We start from the raw sequence: 15,067 nt of genomic DNA on the forward strand, positions 1-15,067 counted from the left end.
TTCATACATAAATGTTGTATTTAGATCAGTTCAATTGCACACTCTTCTCTTCAAGTCCTTCTGTGTTCCTCACTACTCCCTCTCATCTTCATGATGTCTTTTTAAGTGTTTCACCCTAAATCTATTTAGTTTTACATACATATACACACATATGTTTAGGACTAACTAACTGGATAAATTATTATCAAGGGTCTCATCCAAGGAGAAGACTGATGCTCCCTCTCTCAAGAGATATATTTTTTACCTGTAGCTCTTTCTCTGGGAATGGGAACTTGGGAGGCTTCTCTCACTCATATATTCATATCAACTTGTGTGATTATTATCCCACTATTATTTAGGCTAACAAATCTTGTTAAAATCAAACATGCCATGGGCACAATTCCATGTCATGTATAGAAGACACTGGGCTATAGCAGATGTATTGATTTTCTGGCTCTCACAATACTTCTTCCCCTTCTTCCATGTTCCCTGAACTTTATGTGTAGGAGTTTTGTTATAGGTGTATCAACTGGGCTTAAGTACCCTGTTGTCACATGTGGATTTCCATCTGCTACGGCTGCTTCAAAAAAAGTTTTTTTTTTTTTTTGATAAGGAATGGAAGCTGTACTTATCTGTGGATATATGTATAGGTATTAAGAATGCAATTGGGAATTATTTTGGTTTTACTAAGTGCCTGTGGTAAGCTCTCCTTCAGGGTCTATTACCTCACCAGCCCATGGTAGTTACCTAGGTTTATGGTACCAGGCATAAATCACCTCCTCATGAGCAGGTCCTAAATATAATTAGATGGCTGTTGGTTACCCCTGAGATAAAAGTGGTACTATTGCACTCCTGGGTTTATACTGCCAGATGGGTCATTGTTGTGGCTCCTAGGATTTGCAGCTGGATACAACTTTCAATTGTTTTCCTACTGTGGCAGCATGCATACCATCTAGTCCTCAGAGAGGCAGCTTCCAGGTCACTTCCAGCTAGTTTTCACTAAGTCTTTTTTCTAAGTATGTTTAAATTAACTGATACATTTGTTTTTGTTTTTAATTATTAAAAATTAAATTCCAGACTTTGGGCTTTCTAATATAATAATAGATTGAAACTTCTAAGAGTAAGGATATTCCATTATGTAACTACTGTACTAATACTACACCTAAGAAGAAACAGTAATTTCCTAATAGATAATTCTTATTAAACTTTTTTCTATTAGCTTAAAAATATTTTTTTGACTTTTTTGACTAAAGTGCAGTCTAATTTCTACAGAAAATTTTTGATCTTTGTTTAGAAATAATACCTATGGCCTACTCCCACAATTTTTTTCATGACACAGCTGTAGAATTGTTCTCTACAGAATTTTCTAAATTGTGGGTTTGTCTTATTTTTTTCCTTCTGGTAGGTTTGAGATTTTAAAGTGCATTGTGTATTGTAAATTTCAAGGTCTCCAGAGGCTTGATTAGATTAAGATTAAGAACTTTGTCTCTGATAATTTCACAGAAGTACACTTTTATTATATTTATTTCATATCTGTTAGCACATTAAGTCTAGATGCACCTGTTCTGTGAAAATAATTTTGATCACTTGCATAAGGTGGTGACCTCCAGATCCCTCAGTTGTAATTATATTGTCATATAGGTTTAATTCCATGGGAATACTAGTCTTTCTACCACCTTTTTACTTAACTGTTTTACCATTTGTTAATGATGACTGACTTAACTGATTATTACTTTTGAGATTACAAAGAATTCACTTCCTAATCTTATTATTTATTCTATATCTGACTTTTGACTGATATCGTGCCATCCTACAAGGACCAGCTCTCCTGATCTTAATATTCCCCTTCTCCTAATAGATCCTAATTTATTCAGTATATTACAGTTAAGTGAAAAAAATTTTTGAGTGCTGAAATTCAGAGTTGTCTGTAGAAGCTTCTTTATATTTTTCCCTGTATCCTTGTAAGGTATAGTGTCCCTGCTTGTGCTAGAGCATCTTGTTGCTTGCATGCCTATGAAGTCCCAGTGTCACTTTGCACATTCCCTGACATAGACCTTAAATAATCTCTTATAGGAGCTACATTTTTTTCTATTGTGCAACTAAATTAAGAAATGTACTGGGGTATCATTGCTTCTGATACTAATAATAAGCACTATAAGTAAAAATACTTTTCAAATATTAATAAGTTCATTTTGATTTTTGTGTGCTTTAAAAATATTTAAGTGGTTGAAAGAATATAAATTTTACCTCTGAATCATCTACATTTAAAAATATTTTATTTTTACTCATTTGTATGCATGTGCAGGTGAGGGCGTGTGCTCATGGAGGCCAGAAGAAGGTGTCTTAACACCCTGGTACTGAAGTTACAGGCCATTGTTTAGCTGCATTATGTATTTTGGAAACCTAATTCTGATCCTCTGAAAGAGTAACAGGTTCTCTCACCTGTTGAGCCATCTCTCCAACTTCACCATACAACCCCCTTTAAGTGTAGAGTGAGTGGTATTTATTAACATTATTGGGCAACAGATCTGTGCTAGTTTGTCATGTTATAAAACCAATTATCTTTATCTGTTGCATAGCCATTACTTTTTGCTTTATTTAGGAGCTTCTGGCAAGCATTCTATTTCATGTTTCTGACAATTCTAGCTGTCTCACGTAATGATTTGTTTGTTTGTGATTGTTTTCATTCACACAGCATAGTGCACTCAAGGTTCTAACATGCAACACTATTTCCTTCTGTTTAAGAATGAATCATACACAGAGTGTTATTTAGTCCTTTATCCACTGCTAGATGATTTGGGATGCCTCTACACTTTGCCTACTATCAGTAATGATAAAATAAACAAGGGAATGCAAAAGTTTTTTAAAGATTGCACTTTAAATCCTTTTGTATTTATTTCAAGATGTGATTGGATTATATCATTTGTAGATTTTAAAGGAACACCTGTGTCTTTTGCTAGAATCAAAAATGTTTTAGTTGTCTTTCTGGGGTTCAATTTTATAGCCTTACTTATATAAAGAAATTCTATACTATTTAGCTATATCATCATCCCTGAAAACATTTTTTAAACTACAGAACTATTTGCTTATTTAGTATTTACATCTCTGTCACTTAATATTAAAATGTTGTTGCATAAACATGCGTACACTGTCTTAATTACTTTTTTGTTACTGTTATAAGACCATAACCAAGGCTACTTATGGAAGAAATTATTGAGGCTTAAAGGTTCATAGGAATAATTTCCATGAACATCATGGCAGGGAGCATGACAACAAGCAAGCATGACATGGTGTTGAAGCATAGCTGAGAGTTTATATCTTGAAACAAAACCAAAAGTCAGAGAGAAAGCTAAATAAGAATGGCATGGGCTACTGAAACCCCAAAGTGCACTTCCAGTGACATACCTCCTCCAATAAGGCTGCACATCATAGTCCTTTCTAAGAACACCACTAGCTGGAAACCATTGAAATACATGAGCTTATGGGGGCTATTCTTATTCAAACCATCATATGCATACATACATACATGCATACACACATACATACATACATATACACATGTGTCTATATGCACACATGCATATTTGCTTTATACTACAGTATATATAAATATTAGTTACAAAATTTTAGTAATATTTCTTTTTATTTCCAACATATTTTTATTCATTATTTGGTAATTCACACAAAGTACCCTGATCACACTTCTCAGTCCTCTACCGTCCACCCTCCCATCACTCTACACTTCTGGAAAAAAAAAGGAAGAAAAGTCGAATTCTTGTTGTCCATATACTTATTGAAGCATGCGTGGTCAAAATCTCAGTGGCTAGTCTTAAAGCTTACAGAGTCATCCTCAACTCTCCATGTAGAAGCCATCAACTGGGATGAGCTACACTTCAGCACTTCAGTATCAGTATCACATATTTAAGGACTTTCTTCAATGGCTTCCTAGCTAGACTATTTTCTTTGTTTTTTTTTTTTCTTTTTCCATTTTTTTTTGTGGGGTGGGGGGAGAGAAAGGCTGTCCCAGAAGCCTTCAATGTCTTTCATTCTCAACTCTGAGCCAGCAGTCATAGATATCATTGCAAAGGACGCTTCTTTGCCCACAACAGCCAGTGGCTGATGGATTATGGACTTCACAGGATTTATGGCAGCAGCACAGAGCACTGTCCTCAACATAGTCACTGGGTGCCAATGCTAAACATGGACCTCAATATGGCGTCTGGCAATAGCATAAATCATGAACATCAACAAAGCCCCTGGCTGCAACATGGACCATGGACGTCAATATGGCCTTGGTCAGTGGTGGGGAGCACAGGCATCAACATGGCCTCCAGCAGCAACATGTACTAAGGGTATCAAAACGGACTGCAGCCTCAGCATGGACCTTGGATATCAAGACAATACCTTGTAATTGGAGGCTACTTGTTTGTTTTCTGGCCATCCAGACCCAAAATAATCACACAGAGACTGTATTATTCAAACACTGCTTGGCCTATTAGCTTTGGCATATTCCTAACTAACTTTTATATCTTAAATTAACCAATCTTTATTAATCTGTGTATTGTCACATGTTTGTGGCCTACCGGTAAGGTTTCATCCTGCATTTGTTTCCTGCAGCAGTTACCTGGCTTATCCTTGACCCCACCTACTCTCTCACTATATCTCTTACAGCCTGACTATATTCGGCCCTATCATAGGCTCAACCAGTTTCTTTATCCAACAATGGCAATAAAACATATTCACAGCATACAGAGGGGAATCCCACATCACACTCTGGCTCTAGCATGGACCTCAGACAATAACATGGTCCTAAACACCAACACAGTCCCAGTAGCAGCGAGGAGTATGTGTTGTTCTTAATTTCTGGCTGGCTTTCTTGTCTGCGGGTTAGAGGGTAAAGACATTACGCGAGGAAGAAGACACAGACACGCGGCAGTCCCACGTGGGTGCCCTTTTAATGGGGGAGGGGTAACAGGCAGGTAAAAGGTGTGCGAACACAATGGGGGAGGCGGGGGAAGAAGAGAGAAGAGAGCGAACTCGTGGGGGCCTTAGCTTTTTAACAGGGAATGTAAAGGCTTCTGGGAAACGTGTCCTGCGCTTGCCTGAGCTGGCATTCATAGTCCAGCAGAACACTGGGAGCTGTAGTTTCGCAAAGGAACAACAGTATGGAAGTCTTTTGTGGAGTCCAAATTCAGAGAATGTACCATTCTCCATTTTACATATCCTACTATAGGGCAATTTTGTGGATAGGGAGAATATTATAGGAGTAGGAGGGGAGGGTGAACTCCAGGCTGTTACATACCACTCTGCCATCCCTACATGCTCCCTCACTTATCATAGCCATGTTTTTACACCTGTGCCTGGAATCAATTTGAGAAAATTTGAGATTGATTTGTCTCAATGAATTTTTTTAATGTTCATCCATATCCTAACACATCTTAGCATATTTTTTATTCTTTATAGAATATTATTACATTGATTCTATGGATAGGCATTTTAAGTATCTATTGATGAAAATTTGACTTGTTTCTATGTGTTGTATAGTTTCAGAACATTCTGGAACTCAATGTGATAACTTGTCTCAAAACAAGCAAAACACAAATGGATAAGCCTGCCATCCCTTGGATACTGTTCCTAGCTAGAACTTAAAATTTTGAAATCGTGCCTCTATCTCATGAATTCTGGGATTATAGGAATGAGGCACCACCACTCCCAGTTCTCACCTCATAAAAAATAAAAAAAATTAGTAAAAAGTATCATAAATAATGCTGTTATGAACATTTGTGCACATGATTTTTTTAGATCTGTGTTTTTACTTCTCTTGAGTGTGTAATTAAGAGGAGAATGTTTAAGTCTCTAACCACGTGTTTTAACTTAAAGGAACTGTGGACTGTGTTTTAAAACCTGTGATATTTGCATTTTCTAGTTTCTTCACATGCCCACAAATGCCTGGTGGTGGCTGCTGTTTAAGCTAGAGCCAGCTTAGTTTATGTGAAGTGGTTTCCCTTTATGATTTTTAACTTTGATGTACTCAGTAACTAATGAGGAAGATCCTTTTATATGCTTGGATATCATTTTAAAATCCTCTTTGGTAAAATATCTGTTCAGGTCCCTTGCCCATTTTAAAATTTGTTTTTGTGTGTATGTGTTTTTGAGTTGAAAATATTCTATATTCTGGATCAAACTATTTTATGAGTCTTGTCTCTTTTTCCTTGTGTTCTTTCATCACTTCTTTGATATTAAAATATTTTTATAGTTTCTTTTTATTTTTTAATTTTGGAGAAGTCAACATATTTATTTTGATAGTTGTTGACATTCTAATCCTATGCTTTCAGTGCCTAAGGGAACAACTGCCATGTCTAAGATCACAAAGAATTCTTACATATGTGTCTTTAACCAATTTGGTTTAATCTTTATTAGTTAAGAGAAAGGATCTGGGAATGGTGTCTCATACCTATAATCTCATAATTCATGAGATAGAGGCAGAATGTTCAAAATTTTAAGTTCTAGCTAGGAACAGCATCCAAGGGATGTCTAACTTCCCCATTTGTGTTTTGTTTGTTGAGACAAGCTATCACAGTGTGTTCCAGGATATTCTGAAACTATGCAGCTCAGGCTGGCCTCACTCTTCCACCAATCCTTTTAACCCAGCCTCCTGAGTGCTGGGGTCACAGACACAAGTCATCATACCCGGTATGTCCCCATCTATGTTCTTGAAAGAGGACCCTTTAACTCCTACTTTAAAAAAATTACATCACTAATTTTTTTTTTACATCAAAACATTTTCCTCCAATTTACACAGGAATTTGGAGCCAAAAAGGGGGTGGGCTCATTTTCAGCCTACAGCCACTCTCACTGCGTCTATGTGAGTTGTAACTATGGCATTAGTTTGATGTGCAGCCTTCAGACTCCTTGAATATAGTAGTATCATATTTTATTTATTGTCTTGCAATCTGATATGTGTGTATGTATTCACTATTTGTGTTGTTTTAGGACAGGGTCTTGTTCGATATATATAGAGAGAGCACAGGCTCTCCAGAAACTCATGTTCTAACCAAAGATGACCTCCTGTTTCAGGTTCCCACAATCTGGGATTGCAGGTATGTGCCATTACACTCAGACAGTTAGGATCATTGATAATGATCATGGATATCTTTTGAGATTTTTCCCCTTCACATCAGTATATACAGGTATGTGATAGCAAGATTTAATTGTCAAGTTGATACAATCTAGCATCTCCTTAGAAGAGAGTCTCAATGAAGGATTCTGAAAATCAAGTAGGCCCACGCACAGGTCTGTAGGAAAGTTATTTGGATTACATTGAGGTGGAAGAATATGAGGTGGAAGGGAGGTGGCACCACTACCAAGGAAGGGAATTCTAAATTGTATAAGAATGGATAAACCGAGATGAGCACAAGTATGAGCAAAGTATCCTTTGCTTTTTATTCCTGATCAAAGATGTGATGTGACTAGCTCCCTGAAGTGTTTACATCACGCCTGATATTATGGATTTTAATCTGGAACTATGAGCCAAAGTAAACCCTTTCACCCTAAACAATTCAGATTTTTGGCTATATACTTAGTTTGAGATCAGTCTGGACTCCTTGAAACCCTGATACAAACTAACAAAGTGGCTGTACCAATTTGTTAGTGCAGTAGAAGTATAAGAGGATTTTTATTGTTCCACACTGTTCTCAATACGTTTATGTGAATCATTCTAGAGGCTTGTGCTAACACTGTGTTATGGTTTTATCCCCCACTTCCCTAATGAGGATGCATGCTTTTTAATATATTTATTGGCCATTTTGAACTCTTTTGCAAACTGTTGAGACCTTTGCTTGCTTTTCTGTTAGGTTATTTCCCTTCCTCTTGATTTTACGAATTATTAATATATTCTTGCAGTAATTTCTTTGTTAGATATTGTCCCAGTTTGGTTTTCTATTGTTTTGATAAAGTACTGACTCAGAGAAACTTAAGAAGAAAGGGTTAATTTGATCTTACAATTTCAAGTAACAGTCTATCATGGAGGGAAAATCAAGGCAGGCATTCAAGGAAGGAAGTAAACCAGAGATCATGTAGGACAGTTGCTTACTGCCATACTCCCCACTATTTGCTCATTTTGTTTTCCTATACTATCCATGACCACCTTTCATGGGTGGTACTGCCTACAGTGGACGAGAACCTCCCAAATAAGTAACTAGGAAAATGACCCACAGAGAAGTCAGTTTTTTAATCTGATGGAGGTAGTTCCTCAAGTGAGGTTTCTTCTTCCTAGGTAACTTCAGCTTATGTCAGGGTAATAAAAAGTTAAGCATCACAAATCTGAATATCACATTTCTCCCCTACCCTATGGATTGCCTTTTTGCTCTCACAGTATTATGAACTGATGAACAGAAGTTTTTAAATTCACAGTAATTCAGTTTACAAAAACTTTTCTTTGGTGTTTATGCTTTCCTAAAATGTTTAAAATAAGCTCAGCTTATTTCAAAGTGTTAATAAAGTTAGGAGGTAGTACATTTACACTTATGTAAATTGTTAACATGTAGTCACCTTGTATGGTTAATTGACAAGGATTTTCTCCCCAGTTGGTTTGAGTCAGTGCTTTTGCTGAAACTTGTTCAATACTGAGAACTTGTTCCTGGATTTCTAATTGTGTTGTGCTGACTTGTGCCCTCAGCCATAGGACAGTACAACATGAAATTTTTCTTATCACCTTGTGTGAATTTTTGAAGGCAGGGCATGTGAGTTTTCCAACTTTGTTTCTCCTTATCAAGATTATTTTGGCCTACTATGTTCTTTTCCTTTCCAAATAAATTTCATCTTACTCTTATCCACTTTTGAAAAATATGCAGCCGAGATTTTGATAGAGATTGGTTGAGTCTGTAGATAAACTTGGAGACTATTCCTTTCTTAATAATACTAAGCCTTCTGATTTATAAGCACGAGAAGGTTTTCAATAATTTTGCTCTTCTTTTTGCCTTCTAATGACATTTTCTAGTTTTTATTATGAACATCTTGTGTACTTTTGTATGATTTAATCTTAAGTATTTTATTACTTTGATGGGGTAATAATTGGGATTGTTTTCCTAATGTTATTTTTGAATTGTTCATTACTAGTGTGTAGAAATACAATTTTTGTGTGTAACCTTCCAGATATTGTTTATTAGTCCTAATAGTTAAAGAAGAGTCCTTAGACTCTTTCTATACAGAAGATCATATCATCTGCAGATACCATTAAAAAGAACTTTCTACATTTCTTGAAATAACATTTAAAGAAGTCTAAGCCATAGACTCATAAATTTTTTATGCTGCCAGTTTTAAAGGCCAAAAAAGACACTTATTGTTTTGTTTTGTGCTATAACAAATAAACCTTGCTTGAGGATTAGAGTGTAGAGCAAGCCAAGAGTTAGCCATAGAGGCCAGGCAGTGGTGGCACTCACCTTTAATCATATCATTTAGGAGGCAGAGGGAGATGGATCTCTGTGAGTTCAATGCCACCCTGGGCTACACTATATCGATCCCGTCTCAAAGAGATACAGAGCTGGAGGTGGTGGCTCATACCTTTAATCCCAGTTCTTGGGAGTTACATGTCTTTAATTCCAATAATGGGGATGTGGAGACAGGAACGGATATGGCTGGGTGGAAAGAGCAATCTAAAATGGGAAGAGAGGCAGGAACTCATGGCATTCATTCTGAAGATTCATGGAGACAGGATCTTGCACACTTTGATCTGAGGATTTGGTAGAGGTAAAAGGTCTCTTTAGTGGAGGGCTCCTTTACTTCTCTGATCTTTCATCATTTACCCTGATATTTAACTCCAGGTTTTTATTATTAAAACCAATTAGAAATCACACAAAAATGATGTACAACTTTGGGCTACAAATTCACAAACAAACAAATAAACAAAAACCATGCCACTTGCCTGTGGCTTTGCAGCCACCAGCATAGGCCAGTGCTGCATGCATTCAAAGTCATCACGCTGTGGACTGTTTCCCTTTTTTTCTCAAGTGATCAGTGGGCTTTCCCTGGATTTCCTTCTTGGGATGCTGCCACACTAGGTAGCTGCCTTGAAACACACTCAGACTTCTACTGTTTCAGCAGTAGTCAGGCTTACATCTTCATTGTTGGCATATTTGTTAAAAAACTGGAGAATTCTTAAAGGGAGAGAGGAATTGTTTAAAAGAGAGTTTTTCCCACATAAAAAATGGGAGACACTATTACAATGGGGAGAGTTAAGTGGCTGTATGATTATACAAGGCATGGTTTAAAAACAATAAAATCAATTAAATCATTGTATAATCAACTTAACCGGGATGGACACAATGCTAATTATCATTTCGATAATTCTTTTTTTATCTCTAAAAAATGTTGGTTGATATGATTGCCAAGATACAGGTCTTAGAAAAACTTATTAAAATAGATCATAGAGATATTCAGATCCAGACAGAGGAATTAAAGGAGAACCAAGTTTAGCATTGCATTATTAGGTTAAAGAGGAACAGCCTAACATATCACACAACCAACCTTAATATATCCTTTCACCTTTCAGGAACTGCCAATAAAAGATATCCCCAAGGCTACTTAAGGACTCATTGAAATCCTGTGGAAATGTTCTATTTAAGGAGAATCAAGGTAGTGATAGTCTCTTACAGCATGTGTTCACCTTTTGTGAACGAAAGGTTAAACTTGTGGTGAACTTGTAATTCCTCAAGACTGGGTAGACTTGGTTACAGGTGCCTTGCAGCCTGCTCCTCAATTACAGTGGAGGACACGGTGGAAAGATAAGGCTAAGTGTTGTAATTTAGAAAAAGCGGGTCATGAGAGAAAGATGCCATAAGACAGAGTTTATGTTTGAGGGGTTTTTAATAGGGGAAGGGGAGGTAAAAAGAGGGAAGGGAAGGGAGAGACTAGAATACCCTCTATGGGCAGGAGCATCAGAAGAAAAGAAATGAGGAGAGAGAGGGGTGGGTAGACAGACAGACAGATGGAGATAGAGAAAGAGAGAGAGAGATGGGAGGTGGGCAGGGTTCTTTTAAATTGGAACATAGTTAGGTGCTCTTAGTGGTTACAGCTGAGGCTATATACCCCAAGGTCAGGCAAGTACAGATGCCTGAATACTACCACTAAGACCATTGAACAATGAAGTAGGGCTAGAGGTATAGAAATCTCTGAAGATCAACTTCTTGGAGAGGGAGATTTGCTAATGTAGAAAGGCAATCACTATGTGACACCACACCCTGGCTTTATGCCTTGTAGGAGTTTTGTTACTTAGGACAGAAGTGAAGAAATAGGAATAAATATTGAGTCATTTACTAAAGTCATACTGGGCAGAAAAGAAACCTTCACTGATTTCTTACAAAGTTTGATTGCAGCAGTAAATAGAATGATACCAAATTTAAAAGGTAGACAAATAATGATTGAATTTCTGGTTGCTGAAAATGCTAATTCACAATGCAAAAGGGTAATTAGGCTGTTAAAGGCAAGATCAGCACTGTTGGAGAAATGGATCTGATATATAATCAATATTGAATCTCATGACCACGACAATGCTTAGATAGGAAAGTTGATTTCCAGAGGATTGAAGAAAAAACAATATGTAAAACGTTTCAACTGTGGCAAAGAAGTTCACCTATAAAGGGATTAGAGACAGGGACTTCCTAGAAACAATGATTTTTCTAAGCATAATCCAAACCAAATGCTCCTACCTTTTAGATTATGCTGAAGGTGCAGAAAGGGTGGGCATTGAACTAACGAATGTAGATCAACAAGAGACAGTCAAGGTAATCTTTTACCATTGGGAAATGCCTTGAGGAGTCTCTCAAAGGCCCCGAGGTCAAACTCAGTTCAGTTGTTTCATGTCATTGTGGACGAAAATTCTTCCCATAGCAATTAAAGAACCTAATGCCAATTGTAAAACCCATACTGCTCTGGGTGATAGAAGACCTTTAGAAAATAAAACAAAAATTTCAAGAGAAATCATGAATCAAACCTGATAACGATTAAAATAGAAGTTAGGGTTGGGGCAGGGTTTTGATTTTTACTCTCCAGAAAATTAAAAACATACATACTAAGAAAGTTAAGGACTTTTGGATAAATAAGAATCCAAAGAAAAAAAGGAATAATACTGGGAAAATTATTAAAAACAGGAATAATCTGACCTAATGCAATCACTGAAGTCTCTAAAAAGAGATTGTGATTCAACAATAATGATTCCACAAGGACTATGATTACACCACTAGGAGAAATACAGCAGCTAAAGATTGGATTTGGAATACAAACTACTCAAGACAATTTTGAGGTGAATATCTGAGATGATCCAGCCTCACAGACTACTCTAGCCAGGACTTGAGACAAACCCTGCACTTTCCCATTAAGCAGAGACTGTACAACAAATTATACAGCTACCCATCATAGGACTTGAAAATTAACCTATTTTTTTTTTCTTTTCAGGATCCCATAAAGATGGCACCATCCCCAAACAATAGGAGGTAACTTTAAGACCACGACATCCACATTCCCAAGAAGTAACTTGGGTGATATTTGGCTTTCACTTGGTTATGGATATTTGTCATTGTTTAGGGAAGCTAAAGTTGTTATTGGTAATGGTCAGGAAAAAAAAAGCTTAACAAAGGAGTTTAGATATAGAGCTCTTCTTTTGAAGAGAAAAAATGGGGATATAGCTATGATAGGATATAAGGGTAGATTATGGAGTCTGCCCTGAAAAGAAAAAGGGGGAATATAAAAATAGGATAAGAAGGTAGATTATTAAATCTACTTTTAAAACAAAACAGCAACTACTAGTTTTAAATATTTTACAATGATATGGAGTTTTGTATGTTGATCCAAATTTTTAAAGTTATTTTTATAAGAACATACTTACATACATTATCTAGTCTTTTTCAAGGTATTATACCTATACAGCTCATTTAACAACGTAACATACATTTTCAGTCCTTGAAAGTTACTATTACCAACTATTTAGGACTATAAGGAAATTCATATTAGTAGATATGATTAAAAGGTAAAATAGATATATTTTAGATAGACAAGTCATGATGTGGGAGTGTCATGTATCAATCTGTTGATTTCATTGGTTAAGCAATAAAGAAACTGCTTGGCCCTGATAGGTTAAAACATAGGTGGGAGGGGTAAACAGAACAGAATGCTGGGAGGAAGAGGAAGTGAGCTCAGAGACGCCATGCTCCCCTCTCCTGGGCAGACGTGATAGCTCTGCTCTCTGAGGCACATGCGATGAAGCTCCGACCCAGGATGGACATAGGTTAAGATCTTCCCTGGTAAGCCACCTCGTGGGCTCCACACATTATTAGAAATGGGCTAGTCCAGGTGCAGGATTTAGCTGAGAAGAGGCTAGATATAATGGGCCAATCAGTGTTTAAATGAATACAGTTTGTATGTTGTTATTTCGGGTAAAGCTAGCCAGTGGTGGGAGCTGGGTGGCAGAATGCAGCCCCGCAGCTCCTACAACAAAGTCATCTTCAAATATTTCAGAGATCTTCAGAACATGACATTTAAAATGCTTTAGTAACATAGGTTCTTTTTCTTTAATGACAATAAGATGGGTCCGCTCATGGAAGCACTAATTTACTTCAGAGAAGATAATGGACATCTAAGAAACTCCAAATGGAGTTTACTTTCTTTGTGGCAATAATAATCCACAAAAAAGTGCCCTTGCCTCAACTGCTGAAAAGATGCTATCCAAATTGGACAATCAAGACACAAAGGACTGTCAACTTTTGCCAAGACAAGGTAAGACAGTCATTAAGACGATCCTGCTTCACAGGATCTTCTAGGCCTGTAGACAAAAGATGGATGTCCCAACATTGCAAAGGAACTTTGGGTGACTTTCCAGGCAGGCAGCCGTTGCTACACTTTTGGCTTACTCAGGTAATTTATTTCATTTTCTATGGGTTTGAAGATTTATAGTTATAGTTTTCCTTGTTACCAGATTTAGAAAAGAAATTCACTAAAAGATGTAAAGTGTTTAAAGTTGAGTGACAAACTAGAAGAGAAAGCAAATTAGGTACAACCTTTTGGAGTCACCAACACAGGATAGATCATGGGTTTTTATTTTCTCTGAATTTTTCAAATTATCATGGAGTAGACATTGTTACTGTATTTATTGCCTGTATATAATGTATATGGTTATTGTATTATTGTATATAGTTTTTACTATTTAGGTTAGAACCTTATTTTTATTTTACATAAAAAGGGAAATGTGATATTATGATATTTTGTTTGTACTATCATAATGCTTGCCTGCAGATAAGAGTTTTAGCTACTAGTTAGCTATAGAGGTCAGGTAATGGTGGCAACATACCTTTAATCCTAGTCCTTTGGAGTCATATGCCTTTAATCCCAACACTAGGGAGGTAGAGACAGGAAGGGGCATGTCTGGGCAGAGAGAGAAATGTAATGCAGAAGAAGACAGGAGCTCAAGGCATTTCATCTGAGGACTTGTAGAGATAGGATACCCACTCAATCTGAGAATTTCATAGAGGTAAGAACTAATGACTGGCTGCTCTGCTTCTCTGATATTTCAGCTTTCTCTCCCTAATATCTAACTCTGGGTTTTTATTATTAAGACCATTTAGAATTTGTGCCACAACTTACAGGATATTTTACTCCTTACTTATCTATTCTATACGGAACAATTTTCTCTGGTGGTTCACAAGAGAAAAATATATGTCTTGAGTCAACGTCAGATGGAAATGAAAATAGAATTTGTGTACACCATAAATATGGTCTTTGTATACATCTCTTATCCAACTGGAATATGTAAAACATTGTTGATATATGCCAGCTTAGATTATAAAGCATTTCTTAGAAAAAACTTCCCTATTAAAAAAAAACAGGGCCAGCTCTTGCTAGACTACAGGAATCTATGATCTTTAACCTTTGAAACTTTCAATTACCAATAACTGCCCACCCGAATTATCTGTAAGGCTGTTCAAATAAACTATAGGATCATACTTGTGGGGACTCTGCACAGAAAATGCCTTATAATAAAAGCTGGGAGAGTTGGGCAGCTGAGGATAGGGAACCTGAAATGACCCTATCCTATAGCAAT

The 15,067-nt window shown here is 36.7% G+C and overlaps 1 pseudogene; it reads left to right on the forward strand.

The window, feature by feature from the left end:
• Positions 1-4,978: 4,978 nt before the first annotated feature.
• Positions 4,979-15,067, forward strand: part of LOC142840274 (farnesyl pyrophosphate synthase pseudogene) — a 146,153-nt pseudogene continuing 136,064 nt past the window's right edge.

This window comes from Microtus pennsylvanicus, chromosome X (genome assembly GCF_037038515.1).
Source record: "Microtus pennsylvanicus isolate mMicPen1 chromosome X, mMicPen1.hap1, whole genome shotgun sequence".
Classification (NCBI taxonomy): Eukaryota; Metazoa; Chordata; class Mammalia; order Rodentia; family Cricetidae; genus Microtus; species Microtus pennsylvanicus.